We start from the raw sequence: 23,597 nt of genomic DNA on the forward strand, positions 1-23,597 counted from the left end.
TTCATCTTTTCAATCAAAAAAATCTCTGTCTACTACAAAGATTACAGTGCTAAAAAGCAAGTGGCATTCTCCATGGTTCTTCACGGACAAGTGGCTTCATAGACGAATGTTATAACTAAATGTGAAAATATAGTACACACAGTAGGTCCTACATATTTGTTGCTCGCCTCCCCCCTCCCAAGTGGACTCACATATGACTTTGCCAGTAAGAAGAACAGGGAGGAGGCCACAGGCTATTTTTTCAAATCAACAACATACCAAGGTCAACAAAAGGAATTTCGTATCTCCCTGCTTGCTAAACTCAAACACCTTTCCACATCAGCTTTTTATCACAGTCTTGGGCCACCCAAATTATTCCAAAATAGACATCCTAACTTCTAAGAACATAAGCAAAGCTAGTGTTAATGAAATGTTTAAAGCCTGTTATAACTCATATGTTAGTTTTACTTCAAATTTATGGGCCTAGAGAGATACATTTATAATATATGATGTGTACATTTTTATTACATTGGGGGACCCACATATAATCAACATGGACTCCTGATTTATGACCATCTTTATAAAACTTGGAGTATAATTTCATTACTTTTAAATATTTACAGAGGTTCAAAGTTATAACTTTGGTTTTATGACCTACAGTGAAATAACGTGGTCTTATCTGTGACTTGTTTGATGCTAAGTCCTTGGTTAGGAAACAACCAAAAAGAAGAATCTTGGGCCTTTGGGTGGTGCAAGTAGTGTTCTGACGACCCTGGAGGGGAGGCAGTGTCCTGGAGCAGGGCCTGGGGAGGAGGGAGGACATTTATGCAAAATAAACCCCAGCGAGTGGGCCAGCAGGGCTGCCTCAGAGCTCGGAGAATACCCCCATTCCTGTGAGCCAGGGGCCTCAGAGCAGACTTCATGGAAGACCGAACTGGGCTAGACCGTGAGGGGCCAGTGGGTCTCAGGAGGTGGAGGAGCTGGGGGTAGAGCTTCCCAAGGGAACCATGTGACATTAACCACGTGACAGGTGCCATCATGGAAAAGTTTCCTTCCCTCCCAAGATGCTGTGGTTGATGTCCCCAGGCTCTAAGAAACTCAGGTTTCACTCTGCTATTTCTTCCATAAATTTTCCCCAGACATCCTTGGATTAGAGAGTGAACGGACAGAGCATAAATCCATGAAGGGAGGACGATGCTCTTTGTCTAGAGGAGGAAGAGACTAAATAAAGCCCTTGTTCTGGAATCAAGTGATTGTCAGCGGGGCTAGTGGAGGGGGGGGCACTCACTGGATACAAAGTAGGAGTTTGTATGCAGTATGCAGCTCCTTCCAAGGGAGCTGAGTGATGTCATCAGACAGAATGGGTCCTCCTAATGGTTTTCACTGTGTGTGTGTGTGTGTGTGTGTGTGTGTGTGTGTGTGTGTATCAGCAGTAGATTCAACTGTAAGTGACAGTAAATCCATTTCAAAGTGCCTTAGGCAAAACACAAGATAATTTCCTCTCTGGCTAACAAAGCCCAGAAGTAAGCAGCCAGGGTTAATGGGATGGCTTCACTCTAATCAATGATTCAGGCCCCTTTTATATTATTATTCTGTCAACCACAACACATGGCTTCTGCCTCATGATCCAAGATGGCTATTTGAGCTCCAGCCATCACACTCACATTCCAGCCAGCAGCAAGGAAGAAGGCACAAAAAAAGCATGTCCCTCTTCCTTTAAGACACTTTCTGAAGATTACATATGGTACTTCTGGTATCATTCCACTGGCAATGATTTAATTACATAGCCACATCTAACTGCAAAGAAAGCTGAGAAATGTAGTCATTATTTTGGGCAGCAATGTGCCAGCTATCATCTTTCTTCCCTAAGGAAGAAAGGGAAAACAACATTGGAGGAACAGTCTCCTCCACTCTGTGCCTGAGTGTTCAGGTCCCGAGGTATATTGAGTGGATGTGCACCTACCTTTGTTTGTAACGAGACTCACTATAAGTTATTAAGTCCCCACTCCATAAATACTGCTGCATGAATGAAAGAACAAATGAATGAGGATGGTCCGTGAGTGTCTTGGAGATGTGCATGTGTATATGAACAGATGGGTTAAGCATGAGTTTGTGTGTTCATGCGTATGTGTGTATTCACTAATTCACTTAGTATTCAGCTAATATTTACTGAGCATGTATTATGTATGGACTGTGCTGCACACTTAGGAACCAGCAAGTTAACACGGCCCTCAAGGTTCCTGCCCTCATGGAATCAGAGTCCAGTGGAAGAGACAGACAAAACCCAAGCTCACCAATAAAACAAAGTAATATTATAATGACATTGGTGTGATAAAGACAATCAACAGTGTGGGGAAAACAGAGGCATCCAATAAGGACAGAAGGATTGTGAAGGGTGTCCCTGAGGAGGTGACATTGAAGTAGACACATCAGTGCGTGCACCCCTAGACATCTGCCTCCAGTGCAGACCCTTCTCATAGCCCCAGGCTCTGAGCTCCAGATGCTAACTCACCATCTTCCCCGAGGTCCATTCTGACTCCAAGTCTATGGCTGAAGGGAAGTTCCTGCTTCTCTCACTCTCAAACCTGCCCTTCCCTCCCTCAGTCTTCCCCAGCTCTGTCTGTGGCCCCCCTATTTGCTAAAAGATCAGAGGAGCTGGTGTGGGAAGAGCCAGGGAAGAAGCTTCCTAGACAGAGGGAGCAGTAAGTGCAAAGGCCCAGGGGCCAGCAAGATCTTCCTGGAGTGGAGGAATAGAAGGAGGTCAGGTACAGCCAGTCCAAGGTGACCAAGGAGTCAGCCAGGCAAATCACCACCTCAGCACTGCCCTCCCTCTCCTGCACACCTCCTGCTGGGGCTCCCCGCTGGCAGGACCAGACTAAAAGCCAGAGCAAAGTCTGCAAACGCCCGAAGGGATGAGTCAATGATTGGGCCACGGAGGGGCTGCAGGAAGGCACGTGCCCCATGTGCAGGGGTGGCTGCTCCTTGACTCTGCCAGGCTGCTGTGTGAAGCAAGCCCTGTGCTGCTTACTCCTCTGTTTTTGAATGAAGTCAGGAATCGTGATATGAAATAAACTAGTTTCTTTTTTTAAAAAAATATTGGCAAAAATACAATCTTAAAAAGTAGCATGCAAAGGCAAGAATAAATGACATACATACTGGAAAAGAGAGCTAAAACTGTCCTTATTCGCATTCATATGATTGCTTATATAAACAATACCCCCAAAATGTACACATACACAAACATCTACAAGTTGATAGTGAGGCCAGCACACCAATATCAATCCTATTTCTATACAATAGCAGTGTACAATTAAAAATAATTTTAAGTACCATTTACAAAAGCTTTTTAAAAGGGGAATATTTAAGTATAAATCTAATAAACATACATACAATTTCATGCTTTAAATTACAAAACCCTGATGAAAAAATCAAAGAAGACCTAAATACATGGAAAGATACACCACGATCATGAACTGGGAGATGTGGCAAAGTCAAATGTCAATTCTCCCAAATATATTTACAGATTTAATATAGTATCAATCAATATGCCAGCAGAGTTTTTATACACATAGATAAGCTAACTGTGGAAATGTAGAGGCAGGGGCAAAGGAACTAGACTAGCTCAAACAATCTGGCAAAGGAATAATAGTGTGTGGAGAATCACTACTCTTGGGACTTCCCTGGTGGCCCAGTGGTTAAGAATCTGCCTGGTAATACAGGGGACTCAGGTTTGATCCCTGGTCCACGAAGATCTCACATGCTGAGAAGCAACTAAGCTCAAGCACCACAACCCCTGGGCTCATGTGCCTAGAGCCCGTGCTCCGCATCAAGAGAAGCCACTGCAATGAGAAGCCTGCACACCGCAGCGAAGAGGAGCCCCTGCTCACTGGAACTAGAGAACGCCCGGGCACAGCAATGAAGACCCAGCGCAGCCGATAATAAACAAATAATTTAAAAAAAAAGAATCTCTACTCTACGGACTTCCCTGATTGTCCAGTGGTTAAGACTCCACGCTTACACTGCAGGGGGCACAGATTTGATCCTTAGTCAGAAAAGTTTTGCATGCCACACAGTACAACCAAAACAAAAGACGCATTATTCCATTTTAAGAGTAAATATAAAGCTATGTCAATCAAGATAGTGTGGTATCAATGAAGGAACGGACACACAGATTCATAAAAGAGAGTAAGAGTTGAGATCAGTCCCCCCAAATATCACCAATTGTATTTGACAAAGTACAAAACCCAATCAATGGAGAACAGACAGTTCATGCCACAAAGTGTTGGAATAACTGGCTGTACATATGGGAAAAAATAAAATAGACGTCACCTTCAGCCTCACATCCTGCATCAAAATAAACTTAAAATGGATCACAGATCTAAGTGTAAAACAAAAAACTACAAAATTCTCTCACTTCCACTGGAATGGTGGCTTAGAATAAGTTATTAAATGGAGGTGGTGAAGAGAACAGGGTGGATTTTCTGCTCAACCAACTGTATGGACCTGTGTCCAACCCAGAGTATGCCTTCTGCTCATACCTGTGGGGCAGGAATGTCACTGGGGTGGGGACAAGATCCCTTTCTTCCCTGCGTCCCCAGCACCCAGCACAATCCTAGACCAGGGGTGAACGAACCCACGCTGCCGCCACACGGCCCGTCCCAGTGAGGGGTCTGCAGGCCACCTCTCCCCCCACCTCTCCCCCCACCCTCACCCTCACCCTCACCCTCCGCAGCTGCCAGGCAGTTCCTCAGCCCCGGGCGTGCGTCTGCCTGGACTCCTCAATCCCTGACCTCTGGGGGCTCAAGTGTCCGTGGTGCCTGATCAGAGAGGGAGGTGGGGCAGGGGCGGGGTGAGAAAGAGGACAGCAGACAGAAAACCCTCGGAGGCCCCGGAAAAGCCCCTTTCAGCAGCTGTTGGGGCTCGCGGGCACTCGACAGGCCTCACCAGCAGCTCCACAGTCCTCACCGCGTGCCCAACGCAGGTCACGGCTGGGCACCCCAGGGCAGATCCAGCCCGCGGGTGAGCAGGGGTGGAGGGCGCTCCGCACTCGGACACGGGAAGTCAGGAGGGACAGCAGGCCTGAACGAGCCGCACTGCCCAGCGGGTGCCCGCCGTGTCAGGCCCTGCTCTGCCCCGTGCCCTGTGGTCCTAACCTCGTTTGCCTGCAGATCCTGGCACCCTCCAGCTGTGACCAGCGAGGCCCCTGTCAGAGCCACTTTCAGAGACCTGTGTCCACCCGCCTGCCAGGCATCCAGGAAGCCAGGTCCCCAGCGACCCTCCTGTCACAGCCCTGACCCTAAGTGCCCAGTTCTGGGAAGCGGTTCCCTGCCGGGAAGCTTCAGCGGACAGAGTATTGATCAGAGCGCCGATCGATGGGAGCCTTGAACTGCCCGGCTTCCTGCAGGACCTCGTGACCCTCTGCTCCAGGAGCCTGTCCTCCCAGGGCCAGAGGAGCATCCCGGAGGCTTTGGCAGGAGGCAGGTGGGCGCAGGAAGAAGAGGACTCGGGGGACTCCAGACCCGAGGTTCTGCTCTGCCACCATCTCGGCCCCGAAAGTTGGCATTCTAACTTCTCGAGCTTTATTGTAAGTAATTAATAGGAGCAGCAATTTACTCTCTGTGAGTCACAGATGCCCGGGGTCCAGGGACAGTAACGCACAGGTCCTGGGTCTCGTGATGCTGAGACAGGCATTTGAGACTTTCTTCCCACGGCCGTATTCACGCAGTATCTAGAAACAGCACCTGGCACTTAGTAGGAGGTCGGCAAACGACAGTGGAATAAACGAAGGGACAAAAATGAATCGAGAGGGAGCAGACTGCTGATGGCTGACACGGGGTAGCACCCCCATGGAGTCTCTTAGGTGAGGGCCTCTCAGGGCTCTGTACCTCATTCATTCATTCATTTAGTATTTCACCTGAACGAGTCTTTACTGAGCATCTACTACGTGCCAGCAATTATTGTGAGTTCTAGAGGTATGAGAAAGAAGAAGTACAACATACAGCGTGTCTGACAGTGGTGAGGACCATGGGGAGAACTGAGGTGGGGGGCAGGCAGAAGTATCAGGGGTCAGAGTTGGGACTTTAACATGCATTGGCCAGGGCCAGTCTCACGCAGAGGTGACCTGGGTCAAGACCTCAAGGAGGCTGTTCGATTCTTCCAACTACCCTATGAGAGACAGAGAACAACCATCTTTATTGTCCACGCGAGTAAAGTGAGGCCCAGAGGGGCTCGGTTACTAGCCCACAGCCACACAGCACCGAGGGGCAGAGCAGGTTCCAGCCCCCACCGGCTGGAACTTGGCTCCTCCCCCATCTCCCCCAGACCCTCTACTCTGGGTCTGGGGGCACCCCGGGCTGTGTCTCCCGTCCCCAGCTCTGGGGAGGCTGTGGCAGCTGCCAAGGAAGGAGCTGAGGACTCTCGCTTCCTCCTGGGGACTCCGTGTTCTCCCCCCGACGACACCCCGCCCCCCATCACCAATTATCTAACAAGGAGGAAAGACGTTGAGAACATAGCTAGAATTCATTTCCATATTAATTCTGGAACCTCATTTTCAGCAGATAATTAAATTTATTTTTAATTACAAGCAGAATATGTGTGCATTCCGTTTGCGTGGGCGCGGGCGGGCATGGAGGGGAGAGAAAGGAACACAGCTCTGCAGGAAGGGCCGGCCGGGTGTCTCCCGCCCACGTCCTCGCACATCAGCCCATCAGAACCCACGCGGGCCGCCCTGCGGGGCCCGGGGACGACGGTCCCTCCTCGGTCTGGAGGTCATGCACGGGTCCAGGCGCCCCTCCTGCCAGTCACCAGGCAGACCCCTCGGGTCTCCCCGCAGCGCTCCCCGCAGCCGCCTCCTCCCACGGCCAGCGGCTCCAGGAGTTTCAGCTGAAACAAGGAAAAGCATCGCTCTGTGTCCGCGCTGTCAGACGCGCTCAGGCTCGCGGGGCGTCCTGACCCGGGGGCGTCCGAAGCCAGCGCGGAGCCCACCCCGGTGCCCAGAGTCCCTGCAGGGAGCGGACACAGACCTCCCTTCCTGGGAACGCGGGTGGCCGTGCGCGGGCAGAGGCTGGCCGTCCCCTCCTGCCCCCTCCTGCCCGCTCCTGCCCCCTCCTGGGGAGACCCCGGCCGCCCCGGCTGGAGCGTCCAGGCATCCAGGCCAGGTCAGTGCTGGAGGGAGTCCCCCAGGAGGATAGCCTCCTGGTCACCCATAGGTGATTCCCGGGTCCGTCCCCAGCGCTGGCCGTCCCGTGACTGAGGCAGGACGGCCTGCTGGGCAGACCCTGGCTCCACGGCCGCCCCTGGGGAGGGCTGAGCGCCCCCGCATCAGCACAGCCTGGCCCGGGTCGGGGAGGGGGCCTCTAAGGGGGCCGAGCCCAGGCTGTCCAGGAGGGCTGGGCACAGATGGTGAGGGAGCAGGCCTGCCCCGCAGAGCCGCCCTCGGCCCTGAAGGCGCCTTCTGTCGGCTTCCCCTCCACTCTCCACCCTCCACCCGTGAGGTGGGACCCGGGTCTCTCACAATGAGCTCCCCCAGCAGATGGCAGCCCCCAGTCCCCGGTCATGTCCCGCCTGCCTTTCACATGAAAACTGGGGGGAGACGGCCAGACAGATGTCCACCAAGCCGGCCCGGCCTGGCAGTGGGGACCCAGGGCCACGTCCTCATTGGGTGCCTGGAGCGGCCCCTGGACAAACAGCCTCCGCTGGGCGCTTCTCCCGCTGGTGGCTCGCTCCCCCAACCCTGTCCATCTTCAACCCAGAAAAATTACACCTGTTTCCCCCTCCTCCACACCAGCCCCTCCTCTGAGGCCACAGGATGGGACTGCCCAGTGGGCTGGACTGTCGCAGGCCTGGTGAGTGTGTGCAGGGCCCCCCATTTTGAGCAAGGCCCCCACCCCAACACAGTGCAGAGCAGAGCACACGCCATTCTCTTCCCCTTCACTTACCCCAGCCTCAGGACGGCCCAGGAAGCCCTGCTTTTCCTGCTCCCGGAACACTCTTCCCCAGACAGATGTCTCACCCCTAACCTCCTTCGGGTGTCTAACTGGCATCATCTCGGGCCCTCTCTGAGCACCTTGCCTAAAACTGCATAGCATCCCAACTCCTGGCATTTCCTATCCTCCCACCTCCACTTCAGCTTCCTTCTCTCCATAGCACTTGGCATCCTCTTAACGTTATAATAACTTCTCTGTCTTGTTTACTGTCTCTCCCTCCTCTCGGGAACATCAGCTCCAAGAACGAAGGGACTTCTGTTTGTTTTACGGGCTGATCTATCTTATGTCCTTTGAACAGTGAGTCCCTGGCACATAGGAGATGGTCAGAGAAAACTTGCCGAATGAACGAGTAAACCAGGGGTCAGACAAAGGAGCTGGGAAGAGCGGGCAGGTAAACAAGAGAGGATTTCCTGGAAGAGGGGATGTGGGTTGGGATGGATGGGATTAGGAAAGGCGTAAAATTGGGTTGGAGAAAATTCCAGGTAGCATAACAGATTCAAAACCAATTGCAGTTTCCCTGGGGCTCAGAACTGGCATATCACACGTACAGACTTCCTTTCTGTCTCCCTCAAATGCTTAGATCTTATGCTGTCTGACAACAGTTCTTTGAAAATTCATTCAATGTTTTATTCATCCTTAAATTCTTTAATGCCGCAAATCAAACAGTCATTGGGTGCTTTGCTAGCCAAGTTCCAGGCTCCTGTGTTGCAAATAATTGTGCTCTTTTGCATACCAAGCAGACCTCTCTCTGTCCCCGGAAAATGAATTTCTCCTGGTGTTCATCGCTCTAATTGCATCCACAGTGGGGCAGAGCAAACATCTTCTCTTCCCGATTTGCATTATGCAAAACCTTAATCTCAAGTTTCTGAAAACAGTGTGAATGATTCACGGCCTTCTGACTCCAGGAAATGCACTGCTTAATCTGCCAGTCCATATAAATGAGATTTATTGGGAGGAAATAAAGGAGCCTTGATACTATAAACTATTGGGGAATAATCATTCATGAGTGTGGATGCTCCATAAATCTGCTTCTTAGGGAAAAAAAATGGGGCAGCTGACCACACACATATGGCTGGATTTATGGCCTCTGTTCAATTATCATATTGAAAAGGACAGTGGACTTCTGTCTCGGGCAAACTCCTGTGCTGTCTGGGGCTGGCCTTCTGTGAACTGATGGCAATCTGGCCTAAGAAAGGCCCCTGGAAGGTAAGGCAGGAAAGGAGATGCTCAGGGTTGTAGCAAGAGCACACAGTATGAGATAGAGGACTTTTTAGCCCCGTGGGGCGAGTTCACTGCTTTGTGACATCAGGCAGGTGACTTAAGCCCTCTGGGCTTGAATGGCCTCACCAGGCATTGTGAATAATGAAATCTACCAAAACCTAACAAACCTACCAAAACAGGTGATTGAGGGTTAGATGCAGGTCTGAATGGAATCTCTGTTGGGCACGTTCTCTGTGCCAGGCCCGGGTCTATGCCCTGGGGAAACAGGAGAGACCACGATGACCTCAGGGTGCTTGGAGAAAACAGACCAGAAGCAGGAAGAAGCCTGCTTGTCCGGGGAAGCTCAGACAAGAATAAGGTCTAGGAAGCGAGTGCTACGGGGCCTGTGACAGTGACCACGGAGAGGGACAGTAACATCAGCCAGAGGACATGTCAGACCCAAGACTGCGACAGTGAGTGTGGGTGACGACAGGTGTCTCAGATGCTGGCCTAGGTCGTCAGCGCCAGTCAGAGCCACAGCAGGCAGATCTGGTCTCCAGGAGCCTCCAGCTGTGGGTGTGCTGGGTTCAGTTACTGGGTGTCAGGACCAAATGCAACCAAATATATTCACTAACAGATTTATTATTATTACTATTTTCATTACCATTTTACAGATGAGGAAACTGAGGTCTGCTGTGGAATCTACAACCAGCAAGACATTCTTATTTGAGGACTTCCCTGGTGGTCCAGTGGCCAAGATTCCATGTTCCCAGTGCAGGGGGCCTGGGTTCTATCCCTGGTCAGGGAACTAGCTCCCACATGCCGCAACCAACAATCTTGCATGCTTCAATGAAGACTGAAGATCCAATGTGCTACAACTAACCCCCAGCACAGTCCAATAAATTTAAAAAAAAAAAAAAATTCTCTTAAAAAAAGAACATAACCTATTTGATACACACTCTGTCTTTCATCTCTCAATTCATTTGCCTGGATGACTAAGGAAAGGAAGCCTTGCACCTTTTACCAGGTCTTAAGCTATTGTCTTTCTGCTGAGAACCCTCCCTTCTACCTGCAAGTCTGTGATCCTGGGGTTGTCTCTGCAAGCTTTGTTAGCGCTCCAGTAGGGAGGGCTAGAGGAAAACTTACAGAGACTGGGCAGGAAGAAAGGATTTGCTCTTTCCTATCTGCTACCCGTTTTGCTGCTTCTTCCTGTTTCATTGTCCCTGTTAATGTCACCTTAGTGCCCTCAGACACAGCAGCACCAACCAGCCAGGACTAGGTGATTCTCAGCCCCACGGTTCCAGTTCTGCAAAGTCCCTCTCCCAAGCTTCTGCTTTACTCATTACAACCCTTCCCTCAGTTCCCCAGCCACAAAGGGGTAGCTGGACTTCCGTGGTGGTTAAGAATCGGCCTGCCGGTGCAGGGGACACAGGTTTGATCCCTAGCCTGGGAAGATTCCACAGCTTCTGAAGCCCGCACGCTCTTGAGCCCACGTGCCACAGTTACTGAAGCCCACATGCCCTAGAGCCCATGCTCTGCAACAAGAGAAGCCCCTGCAATGAGAAACCCGCACATTGCAACGAAGAGTAGCCCCTGCCTGTTGCAACTAGAGAAAGGCAGCAGGCAGCAGCAAAGACCCCGCACAGCCAAATAATTGATTTAAAAGGGGGTATCTGACTACTGCAGTTGCCACCTCTGACACCTTAGTGAAGGGATGGATTTTTTTTTTTTTAAGAGCCATATAGTAAATACTTGAGGCTTGCAAGCTACATGACCTCTGTCTCGACTACTCAACTCTGCCCTTGTAATGTAAGAGCAGCCACAAACAATATGCAATTTGTGGGTGTGGCTGTGTGCTAATAAAACTTTATTTACAAAGAGAGACAGCTCACCTGTGACCAGTGGTTTCCTGATCCCTCCCTCTCATTGCATTGCAATTCTTTAATACCTCATTAACAATTATATAAATACACTATTAATATTGTTGTTAAAAATAACTAGCATGGTTTCTGACTCCTGACTGGGCTCTTCCTCCTATAGAAATTGGAACCAAGATCAGGGTTCACATTGGACTTACTAAATAAGGCATTTAATGTGCTGCTATTTTTGGCCCAGCTGGGTCCAAACAGCTGAATACCAACGATGCAGTGGAACACTGTGATATTTGGTACAATGAAAAAAAAAATCTCTGAAGACGATACTGTGGCAAAAAGCAGAAGAGCTGGCGTAGATCAGAGGCAAGATTTTGAATACGGACTGTTAGCTCTGAGCGATAAAAGCAAACTGCTTCTTATAGTCCTTGCAAATTGGTCTAGAAAAAATGAAGCATCTGCCAGGTCAATAGCTGCACTGGAGGAGTCAGGGGGTCGTTGATCTACTCAAACAAAGATAACATGTCTGCAACAGCAGCTGCAACTGAAGTCACCACCTGACTGGGTTTACAGTAATCCACAGTCATTCTCCAAGGACCATCTGCCTCTGTACAGACAAATCGGGCAAATGAAATGGAGACGTGATGGGATTCCCCACCCCCACATCTTTCAAGTCTTGGAGGGTGGCAGTAATCGCGGCAATTGACTCCAAAATGCTATCCTGATTAGGAAGGAAATTACCAAATGGTTTCACTTAGGTCTTATTACTATCATGGACTTTATGAGTCCTTCTAGCTGCCAAGAACCTTGGGAAATGGCATGGGGGGGGGGGATCTGTAGACTTACTGGGTCCCCTGGGATTTGAATTTGGGTCAAAATTCAATTTATTAATATTAGGATGTCTCTAGTGATCCAGTGGTTAAGAGTCTGGCTGCCAATGCAGAGGACATGAGTTCGATCCCTGGTCCAGGAAGATCTCATATGCCATGGGGCAACTAAGCCCACGTGCTGCAACTACTGAAGCCCACTCGCCTAGAGCCTGTGCTCTGCGCCCAGAGAAGCCACCGCGGCGAGAAGCCTGCACACCGCAGCTACAGAGCAGGCCCCACTCGCTGCAACTTGAGAAATCCCACGAGCAGCAATGAAGACCCAGTATGGCCAAAACTAAATAAATAATTTTTTAATTCAATTTATTACCTGATCTCTCAGGGGGAAAAAAAAAATCAGACAAGAGGTCATGACTCTCCATTGCAGCAGTTTCTGGCCACCAGATCTTTTTCTATTCCATAGTTCAAATAATATTTCAGTTCACTGCTCACCTATTTCATTTCTAATGACACTGTGATGAATAAGCCATGAAAAGATTTCCTGAGACAGTCTGATGAGCACTTCTTTTCTTCAGGAAAATACTGTAAGTGTGTCCATCTTGTGTTTGGGGGATCAATGCTGTCACTTGTCCTCATCCCTACATCTCCCATCTGGTCTCTCCCTCTGGCATCTCCACCGTTATATCTAGCCTCCTGAGAACAGCCACACGGAGATTCTCGAGAATGCAGATGCCCCCTCACTGACAGATTCCTTAATGCCTCAGTGAGCGGAGTGTCTGACAGACCCTGGGGGGCGTGCAGCGGGCTGGGGGGCTGGTGGTGCCTACCATTCCCAATAAACTTACTCCAGCATCCTTGAATCCCTCAGCCTTGGATTCCTTCATTTACCTCATGCAAAGAACATTGTCATCCCAACCTCATTAAATGACAGCCATCATTGAGACCAAGGTTTGTCACCAACCAAATAAACAGAGCCAGGCTTCCCAGGTAGCTCAGTGATTTAAAAAAAGAGAGAGAGAGACTTGGGTTTGATCCCTGGGTTAGAAAGATCCCCTGGAGAAGGAAATGGCAATGCACTCCAGTATTTTTGCCTGGAGAATCCATGGACAGAAGAGCCTGGGGGGCTACAGTCCATGGAGTCACAAGACTCAGACACACCTCAGTGACTAAAAACAAAACAAACAGAGCCACTTTCAGCTTCATGAGCCAACCATTAAACTTAGAATCCCTACTAAATGTACCAAGTCAAAAATGTCCCTTGATCCTATGTTATTGGCTGTCCTCCTCAGTCTTAAGTCTTATAATCTATTCGTAAACATACTCCCCAGGTTTCTGCCAATATGAATCAGCTAACCTTGCAATGATTTTGGTGTATATGCTGTTTCCTCCCAGGTAAGACTTTGCACTGTCCCCCTAGAACATGCTGACCTCTGACCCTAGTTTAGTAGCAACAAGGGTGTTTGGGGTCGAGCTTGAGGGGAGTAGGTAGTTCCTTGCAAGGAAACCTTGAATAAGCTTGTAGGGAGACCTAGGAAGGAGGCTGCCTCTACTTCTACCTGGACCCTATTCCTTTTTCTCAATGTTTGTGTGATTTCCAGTGCTCACTACGAGGACAGACATTTAGTAAGTACACAATAAATATTTCTTGGATGGATTAATAACATTTTTAAGAGTAAGAGTCAAACATTTGAAATTCTATTTTATTTTTAACTTGTAACAAAGCAACTAACTGCCCTGCAATTGGTCATTTCCCATGCTAGCAAGGTAATGCTCAAAATCCTCAAGTTGGCTTCAACAGTATGTGAATTGAGAACTTCCAGATGTACAAGCTGGATTTAGAAAAGGCAGAAGAACCAGAGATCAAATTGCCAACATCACTGGATCACAGAAAAAGCAAGAGAATTCCATAAAAACATCTACTTCTGCTTCATTGACTACACTAAAGCCTTTGACTGTGAGGATCACAACAAACTGTGGAAAATTCTTAAAGAGATGGGAATACCAGACCACCTGACCTGCCTTCTGAGAAACCTGTATGCAGGTCAAGAATCAACAGTTAGAACTAGACATGGAACAACAGACTGGTTCCAAATTGGCAAAGGAGTATGTCAAGGCTGTATATTGTCACCTTGCTTATTTAACTTATATGCAGAGTACATCATGAGAAATGCCAGGCTGGATGAAGCACAAGCTGGAATCATGATTGCTGGAAGAAATATCAATAACCTCAGATACGCAGATGACACCACCCTTATGGCATAAAGTGAAGAAAAACTAAAGAGCCTCTTGATGAAAGTGAAAGAGGAGAGTGAAAAAGTTGGCTTAAAGCTCAACATTCAGAAAACTAAGATCATGGCATCTGGTCCCATCACTTCATGGCAAATAGATGGGGAAACAATAAAAACAGTAACAGACTTTGTTTTCTGGACTCGAAAATCACTGCAGATGGTGACTGCAGCCATGAAATTAAAAGACGCTCCTTGGAAGAAAAGCTATGACAAACCTAGACAGCATATTAAAAAGCAGAGACATTACTTTGCCAACAAAGGTCCGTCTAGTCAAAGCTATAGTTTTTCCAGTAGTCATGTACGGATATAAGAGTTGGACCACAAAGAAAGCTGAATGGCTAAGAACTGATGCTTTCAAACAGTGGTGCTCGAGAGGACTCTTGAGAGTCCCTTGGACTGCAAGGAGATCAAACCAATCAATCCTAAAAGAAATCAACCCTGAATATTCATTGGAAGGACTGATGCTGAAGCTGAAGCTCCAATCTTTTGGCCACCTGATGCAAAGAGCCAACCTACTGGAAAAGACCCTGATACTGGGGAAGATTGAAAGCAGGAAGAGAAGGGGACAACAGAGGACAAGATGATGGTATCACCAACTCAATGGACATGAGTTTAAGCAGACGGTGGGATGTGGTGAAGGACACAGAAGCCTGGCATGCTGCAGTCCATAGGGTCAGAAAGGGTCAGACACGACTGAGCGACTAACGATGACGACAAAGCAACCGTCAAAACTTAGCCTTTTCCTCTTGTTAAACCTCATGTAACAGAACCCCCAGACCTTCACAACTGGGAGTGTGATTCTTGGAACTGAACAGATCCTCAGTAACAGCTAAGTGAATGAACGTGGCAGACTGCCTCCAACAGCCTCGCCCAGAACCATCCATCTCTCATATACTGCGACTCAGTGGCAGCTAAGAGACTGTGTACGGGGGACACATCTGACTCCACGGGTGCCAAGCCAATAGCCACTCTCAGGCTCCAATCTCAAACCAATTCTGATTTGATTCAGGCACCAGGAAGCCCGAGTTTCAGAACACAGACGCCCCTCTCAGCCCCAGGGTGTGATCTTGATGGACTCAGGCCAGTGACTCTCAATCCATCAGATGCAGTGACCTCTCCAAAGAAGAAATGTATTTAATGACCTTTCTACTGCCCTGGAATGAAAGTCATAAATAATTAATCTACGACATCACAAGTACTTAAAAACCCATTATAATGCTCTAAGTGGATTATAAAAAAGAAATAAAAGAAAATAATTTGAAATAACATAAATCATATTTCAGTATGCAAATGAACAGCTATAGACATACAAAAAGACATGACGAATAGTCAGATCCTTGCCAACATCTGGAGAATAAGTGTGGATGTAAGTGAATAAGAACAGGAATCACCCTACAACAGAAGGACAGGAAAAAGAAAGAGAGACTAGAATATAAATAGCATAGTCAGTATGCATTAAAATCTTACAAAAATATTTTGTTTGGATATGAAATTGACACAGGTTCTAAGCTCAGATGATTAAAGTGGCTCTTCACACATGTGAAAGATCAGTCTGTCCTGAGTAGACTGTCTAACACATTGTAGAACATCAAGCTTTCTCAGCCCCACCCTCCTCAATGCCAGCAAAGTCACCAATCATTGAGACAAGCCAAAACACCCTCATCTCCAACATGTCTCCTGGGGGGCATACCTCTCTGGTAGAAAACCCCTACCCAGGATTTCCATGTTGGTCCAGTGGGTAAAGATTCTGCATTCTCAATGCAGGCTCGATCTTGGGTTCGATCCCTGGTCAAGGCACTAGGTCCCACATGCTGCAACTAAGAATTCACAAATAAAAGATCCCCCGTGCCGCAACTAAGACCTGACGCAGACAAATAAACAAATATTAGAAGAAAAAAGAAAACCGCTGGTCAATGACAACCAGTCCATTTCTTTTGCCAGCAGCTAGTCTAGGAACAAGCATGGGATGCAAGTTTGGCTGAAGTAACACGAGAAAAAAATCCACTGGGAGCTTCTGGAAAAGGTATCCTGAGTCTTAAAAAGAAGCAACAAGAAGAAAGACACATTTTTCTTGTCTTTCTGCTTCTGGGCTCTGTGGCCTGAGGTTGTGGTACTTGGAGCTGTGGAACCTTCCTGCACAGATCAGGGGGAATAGCTGGGAATCGAACCAATGGAAAGAAGACAGCACAGCGGGAAGCTGGAAGGAACCTGGGTCCTTGAGACACAGCCTCTGAGCCGGCCAAACCCAGAGCTGCCCCCTGGCTCCCTTGGTTTATGACATAATAAACTGTCCTTCCTATTGAGCTACTCATTTGCGAGTTTTCTATTCCTTGAAGCCAAAGATACTCCATCTGTGACAGGTAGGGTCACTGCTGATCATTACCATCATTCCTTCTATTTGGTGAGCAAAACCTGCAATTTACAACAAACCAGGACTACCTTCCTACCAGCCCTGTGAAGTGTGATTTACAGTCCCCATTTACATGTAGGAATGTTTAGGCCAAGGAAGTCAGACCACAGGCTAAGCGGAAACGAGCTCTGGTCCTTGCTCAGTCCCACTGCAGAGATCCCCCTCCATCCCACACTGCATCTAGGAGGCCTGGTCAATTCTGTGATTTGATGTGTCTTCCCAGCCTCCATGCCCTAAATATCCATATCCCCTCATCATCATCACTTCACATTCTCATTAGTGGGGTAACTTCCCTGGATTAAAAACCGGAGCCTCTAGACAGTCCTCATTAAAATATGCATATCTCATCTTGAAAGAACTAATACGTATTTATTAGCACAAATGAGTTCTTCATTAGGTCTCAGATGTGGCAAGCATTGAAAGAAAAGAGACATGGGACTGGTAAGTTTGGAGCTGAGTCTACTACCAGGATGAGCTTTTATTCATTCACTCATTTTTTCACTCTTTTATTCATTCATTCATTCCTGCACTCACTCAGTGAAAACTTATTAAGTGCATCCTAGGTGGTAGAGGCTGTGCTATGACCTGGAAACCCAGCCTTGGGCCAGCTACTGTTCCGCCCTCACAGAGCTGGCTTTCAAGTGGGAGGAGATAGTCAATAATCATATGAGCAGGATCACAGATCTAATAAACCCCATGAAGAAAATAGTCCAGTCTGATGGAACAAGAAGAGACACCATAGGAGACAGGAGCTTCCTTAGACAAGGGGGTCAGGGAGGCCCCAGGTGGAGGAGCTAAGACCTACTTGGCAGGCCCCTTTCCCATGGCAACACGGGCCTCTGAGAACAGCCCCTTGGGCCCAGGCACCTGGCCTGAGGAATGGGCGATGCCTAGCAGAGGGGGATGCAGGATGTGAAGGATGATGCAAGAAGCCAGAGACAGCACCCCTCATCTGCACTTCCGTGGGGGGCTTGAAATTCAGGAGTACTGTGGGGCCAGGCAGGGGCACCAGGGAAATCCTGAGCCAGGCTGAACTGTCTTTGCTCTGGAATTTTCTATGCCCAAGCTGGCAGAGTGTCCAGTGTGCAGAGTGGAGCTGGAGAGTCACTGTCCAAAGGGAGGAAGAATAAGGAGCATCAACACAGTGCTTCTTCACCGATTCTGCTCTCGGGGCTCTTGTTTGTTTAATCGGGCCTCTGAGGGTAGGGGGCATTGATCGGGTTGGGGGAGGGCGGCATTGTGCCAGCTTAGAAGTCTTGTGAAAGTTACACACACACACACACACACACACATCCACGAGTGAGGCTACTATTTATTAATCACTGTAATTAAGACGGAAGCTCTTTCTGCAGCAAACATTTCTCTTTGGGAACTGACATGGAGACAGAAGCACGATTCCTGCAGAATCAAACAAATCCTGTTTTTACCTCCTCACTGGTTAGTTTTGCAGTATCAAAGGGATTATCCAGGAGGGAAGATCTGAAAGAGAATTAGCTACAGGCCATGCTGTTCTCCAGCGAGGCGCCTATTGTTAAACCTGAGTCATGAATGAGAAGGAAGAGGCCCCCCCTCCCTTCACTGGGTGCCCCGATGGAGCAGGTTAAACCTGAGTCATGAATGAGGAGAAGGAAGCAGCCCCCTTCCTTCACCGAGCGCCCCGATGGAGCAGGACACTCTACCGCAGGTCATGCTCTTGGAGGCGGTTACCAAGTTCTGGTTCCCAAGGAATCTCTGGAAGTCAGCGGTGCCATCCCCACCCCAGGCACACACAGGGCTGCACTTCTGGTCCCCTGTGGCTGTGGCCACGTGCTCCTCCTGGCCAATGAGAGGTGAGCACAGTGACCAGGCCACCCACAGGCTGGGGAAATTAACAGCCCGGGCAAGACCCCTCCCCACCTCCTCTTCCTTCTGCCAGGTCTGTGGTGACGTCAGAGAGGGCAGACCGCTTCACCCAGGGTCACGAGGAGGAGGCTGAGCCCAGCTCCCAGCCGCCCTCTGGGGACCTGCAGTCTGAGCAAGAAATCAGCCTTGATGCTTCAGGCCTCTCAGCTCAGGAGACTGCTTGTTAGGCAGCATAACCCAGCCCGCCTGACTGTGTGTCAAGTGTTCAGACAGATCCGAACCCAAGGGGAGAGCCGTCCCCATCTGCTGAGCTCCGCCATGGCCCAGGCACTGTGCTCAGTCGTACGATGTATATGGTGTGTATGACGAATATCAGTGTGGCAATTATTCTTCTCCACTTTACAAAGGAGGAAATAACAGTAACAGCCCATCCCCTGAGCAGGGATGATGTGGCAGGGACTTGTTACGTACGCACTTGAATAGAACTTCTTCAAGCCTCATACTAGCCCTGGGAGGGAAATGCTTCTATTTATTCCCATTTTACAGATGAGAAAACTGAAGCTCAGAGTGGTCATGCATATACCCAGGACCACAGAGCCAGTAAGTGGCAGAGGTGGATTCTGAACCAAGGCCCTTCTGACTCATTTCCGGTTCCTGCTGACCTCACCCTGGGTCTCTGGAAGGGACCTGAGGGCTGGGGCAGGTTGTGGGGTACAGATACCCAGGGACCGTGTTTTCTACACTCTCTGCCACTGGAAACTGGAAGTGCTAGTGTCAGAGCATCCTTAGTTTCTGGAGGCTGGAGGGAGATGATTCTCAGGGGTAGAGGCTGTGTGGTCACACAACCCTTCACCCACTTTGCATTCAGCCAAGCAGCCCTCCTCCTGTAATCTCCATGCCTCTTGGTCTGGAATGGACCCCTCCTTTGAATAAACCACATTGATTCCGCCTAATTAGCTCCTCAAATGAAATCACAGGTTATTTTGGGAGCAGCATCCTCACAAATGTTTCCCTGGAGCATTCAGGTGGAAAATGCAGATAAACTCACCTCTTTGTGAAATAAATGAACACATTTTGTCCCCAGTCCCCAGGGCCCCAGCCTATCCCAGACCCGGGCTTCACCTCCACAAAAGGCCTGAATCTTAGACTCTTGGAGTTGCCTCAAATGAGGCTGTCTTGAGTCAAAGAGAAACTGTGGGCTACGCTGCCAAATAGCCATCGCGGCTTCCTGGGCAGTTCTGTGACCTGGTGCGGATCACAGGCTTTACCTGTGCTCGTGAGCCGAGACCCACACCAGCCCCGGGTGGAGCACGCTGCCGTGAGCCCATGCAGCAGATGGGGAGACTGAGGCCCAGAAACCAAGGCACTTGTCCAGGAGTTTGAACCCAGGAAGTCAGGCCACCAAGTTCAAGCACTGAGTCGCCTGCGTCTTCACTTGTCCGTCTGTCCTGGTCCTCATGTCTGTGCGTACCTGGAATCAGTGCGGTGGTTTTTAATCAATGCAGCTCTCATTTTGTGAATAGTATAAGATGGGTGTTCATTAGTTCATGTCAACATTTCAGCCAGCCCATGGTTTTAACAACCCTGTTTTACCATTTCTTCATTTCTTATGTAGCAGGAGCCCCCCAGGATGGAATCACGCTGAGGGTCCCCTCTCTGACAGATCCCGCGCTCAGGGGCAGCGTCTCTCATTCCACCAGCTGCAGGCAGGCCTGGGGGTTGGCAGTGAGGATGCCGTGTGCCCAAACCCCACCCCTTGTGTCCTGGAGCCCCACGACCCTGAGTGAACCCTCCAGCACCCCCATCCATCTCCACAGCAGGAGGGCGGCGATCACAGTGCGCCTCACAGATCTGCTGGGAGGAGTCAAGGAGGTGACATGCACATGGGAACCAAGCCCAGCACCTGTTAGGTGTCCAGTTAACTCTGAACTTCACATCGACTGTTCAGTCTCAGACAGGATCCCATTCCTCTGGTAACTGGGAGGAGAGAGGTTGGATTTCCTTCTTGCCCACGAAGCAGGGTCAGACACTGGATGCTGCCCCTGAGTCAGACCCGTGGAGCAGAGGAGGGGCTCATGGGGGAGGGAGGGAGGGTGGTCCCCCCCTTGCACAGCTGAGGCTCTGCACACAGGACCCTGGTCTGGCCTGGCTGAGGACAGGACACAGACTTGGCAGCCCCTCCCACAGGCCCCCAGGCGACAGCACCAGGACCCCCGACGGCTCCCTCCCAGCGGTGCGGGAAAGATGGGGGGGCAGCCCCGCCTCCCGCATCCGAGCCCCCACCCCGCCTCCGGAAGGGCTGGTCCCCTGCAGCCTGCCGCTCCATCGTCCTGCAGCGTCAGAGCCGAGGCAAGTCCCACCCGCCAGGGTCGACCCGCGCTCTTTTCCTCGGAGCTGTTTGGGCCATAAGCCAGGAAGGAGAGCGGCCAGTCTGTGCAGCCCCCTCAGGGCTGGCTGTCCTCCCCACGGCGTGTCTGCGGGGTCCTGTCCCCAGGACAGCCCACCCCCTCCCCACCATGTGTCACCCCCACAGTCCCGGGGGCTCTGGGGAAGCACGGAGTTGACTGGGGGCAGCTCCCCGTTACCTGGGGACCCTCAGCAGGGCCAGAGGAGGGGGCAGAGGACTGGGAGGCTTTGACGGAGAGAGGGGGCACGGCTAAAGGAAGTGGAACGATCTGGAGGCTGAAGCCAGGGCAGCAGGGACAGACCCCACGGGAGGGATGCCGGGGCGGCTCTGCCCTGGGAACCTGGGCCTGGAAAGTGCTGGAAGGAAACAGCAGGGAGGCCGGGGCAGTGCCCTCCCCGCGTGCTGGGCAGAGGCTGGCTGAAGCCTTCCCAGGAGGGGACGGGCTTGTGGGAACGGACCCCTCACCGGAGCCCCTCGGGACTTCTGGGTGGGAAGGGACAAGGGCCGAAGGCTGCGACAGGGACTCAGGTAGAGGAGCGCCCGGCCTCCCCTGCCTCCCCTGCCCATTACTGCCCATTACTGCCCCTGGACCACACCCCAGCTGCAATCTGAACTCAAATCTCAACCACTATCCGTGTGCGAGGAATCGAGCTGCAATAACAGGAGATGAAACTGGTGAAGGTGCACTCCTTACCTCCAGTCAAGGAGAATCCTGGAGCAAGAGGGCCATGGCTGGCAGGGGCTCCGCTGAGTCATCGCGGTCCCAGTCCAGGATCCCTGTTCCGCTTGGCTCGGCCTGACTCGTGAAGGGGACCTGAAGGAGCAGGGGCGGGAGCCACGGGGATTCCCGGGGAAGAGCTCATGCGAAGGCCCAGCTCGTGCAAACAGCTCATTCCTCCGTGAGGAGCACTGAGGCCAGAGCGGCAGGGGCAGAGTGAAGATGGAGAGAGAGGCGCGGCGGGAGGTCCGGGAGCGCGCGGGCCCGGGATCTAGAGCGGCCTTGCAGGGGGTGTGGGGTCTGGGGCTTTCACTCAGAGAGGGGTGGGAAGTTCCTGGAGGGTCTGAGCGAGGACGGACAGGACCTGACGGATGTGATAGGATTTCTCTGACTACAGTTGTGGGGAGGGGCGGTAGGGGGAGCGTGGGAGCCGGGAGACTAGTGAGAAGTCCGGGACATCTGCGGTAAACGATAATCATCTGGATCAGGGTAGTAGCAGGAGGTGTGGACAGGAGTATCCAAGTGCTCAAGATTCAAAGGAAGGCAAGGGCCACAGAGAGAAAATACTCTGCAGGACGCCGCCTCTTTCCAGGGAGAAGAGATTTTCCCAGAAGGCCCCAGAGTACAATGCTTGCATCTCATTGGTCAGACGTGAGTTAACATCCACCAATCAAAGCAAAGGGGCTGGATCCTAAGGTTGGCTTGTATGATGGCAAGGTGGTAAGACCACCTTCATAATCTGTAGGGCCCACTGCAGAATAAAAATCTAGAGCCCTTTATTTAAAATTATTACGAATTTGAAGGCTGTGACAGCAGAGCCTTAAGCTAATTACGAGCTCTTCTGAGCACAGGTCCCTACGGAACTGCATAGGTCACACAGCCCGGAAGACAGCCCTGACTCCTTAATTCACCCCCTGAGCTGAGCATGAGGCGCCCCCAGACAGACTGCAGGAGGGAGCGCAGTGGGGAGGTGGCCCCAGTCTGGGCTGCAGTCTCAGCAGCCTGAGATCCGGGTGCGTGAGTTACGGCCCTTATAACGGGGCAAAGGCCAACGGAGCTGCTGGGAAGATGTGAGCGACATGTATCACGTGTTTGGAACGGCGTCTCTTACTATTTTCTTGACCTCTAAGGAGGAGATCCGCGTCCTTCCCAGCCTCTTGGTATCACAGGATTGTAACCCCAGGACTCCAGGAGAGTTTCCCTTCCCTACCTCCACCACCAGCCTGAGTGCCTGCAGTTCCCCCATTAGTCATCTACCTTGTCGCCAGGAAAGCCCTTGAGCTCCCCTGCTCTGGAGTTCATCAGCGAGGCGGCTGCAGAGAATAGACAGAAATGTAATTATATGTCACCATCGTGCTACATGTTTCATGAAACACAATAGGAAAAGCACAACATATTGGAGAAACAAAATGTTATAATCCCACTTCCATTCTGGAGAGTGCGCTGGACTTACTTTTAAAAGCACTCAGAAGGGCAGAGCTGTGATGGCTCTGTTTTCATGTGAGAAAACTGCCTGTCCTTTGCCCGAAGCCCTCCAGTGCTCCTCTGATTCCAGCTGTGAACCCCAGAGCCAACCAGCCCCCTACGTGCCCTGGTCCCTGCCCACTCTGGCATCATATCCTCCCCACCAGCCTCCCTGCCCAGTGGCCTTCTCACTCCTCCCACAACTCACCAGGAGGGGAGTTCCCACCTCTGGACCTTTACACCTGCTGTTTCTTCTGCCTGGAACCAGCTATCTCTGCTCCTCACATCTCTATTCAAGGGTCCACCCCAGCAAGGTTTTCCCTGGGCATTTATTAAAATAGCTTTCACATCCACCCCTGCCCTCCCTCCTGCCTGATGTATCTTACTGGCCTTTATGCCATCTGACATATTACATACCCATGTGTCCATTGGCTTTTTTGTCTGTCTCCTTCCAGCAGAAAATGAACTTCACAAACTCTTCACTGGTGGGACAGTGGGCCTAGAACAGGGCCTGGCACTCAGCAGGCCCTCAGTAAATATTTTTTTAATGATACTGGTGAGGATAAGCTGCTGCTGCTGCTAAGTCACTTCAGTCGTGTCCGACTC

The 23,597-nt window shown here is 50.5% G+C and overlaps 1 long non-coding RNA gene across 7 annotated transcripts; it reads right to left on the bottom strand.

Annotated features, from left to right (window-relative positions):
- Positions 1–4,804: 4,804 nt before the first annotated feature.
- Positions 4,805–23,597, bottom strand: LOC122681918. Of its 7 annotated transcripts, none has more exons than XR_006337140.1 (3): positions 23,409–23,597; positions 19,671–22,840; positions 4,805–6,861 (listed from the first exon to the last, which is right to left on the bottom strand). It is a non-coding gene; the product is annotated as an uncharacterized LOC122681918 (long non-coding RNA). The 7 variants fall into 7 exon arrangements; XR_006337142.1 differs by lacking the exon at positions 4,805–6,861 and having other exon boundaries at positions 14,767–21,623; positions 22,785–22,840; XR_006337146.1 differs by lacking the exon at positions 4,805–6,861 and having other exon boundaries at positions 14,767–21,891; positions 22,785–22,840.

Source organism: Cervus elaphus, chromosome 23, assembly GCF_910594005.1.
Source record: "Cervus elaphus chromosome 23, mCerEla1.1, whole genome shotgun sequence".
In the NCBI taxonomy this organism is placed as follows: domain Eukaryota; kingdom Metazoa; phylum Chordata; class Mammalia; order Artiodactyla; family Cervidae; genus Cervus; species Cervus elaphus.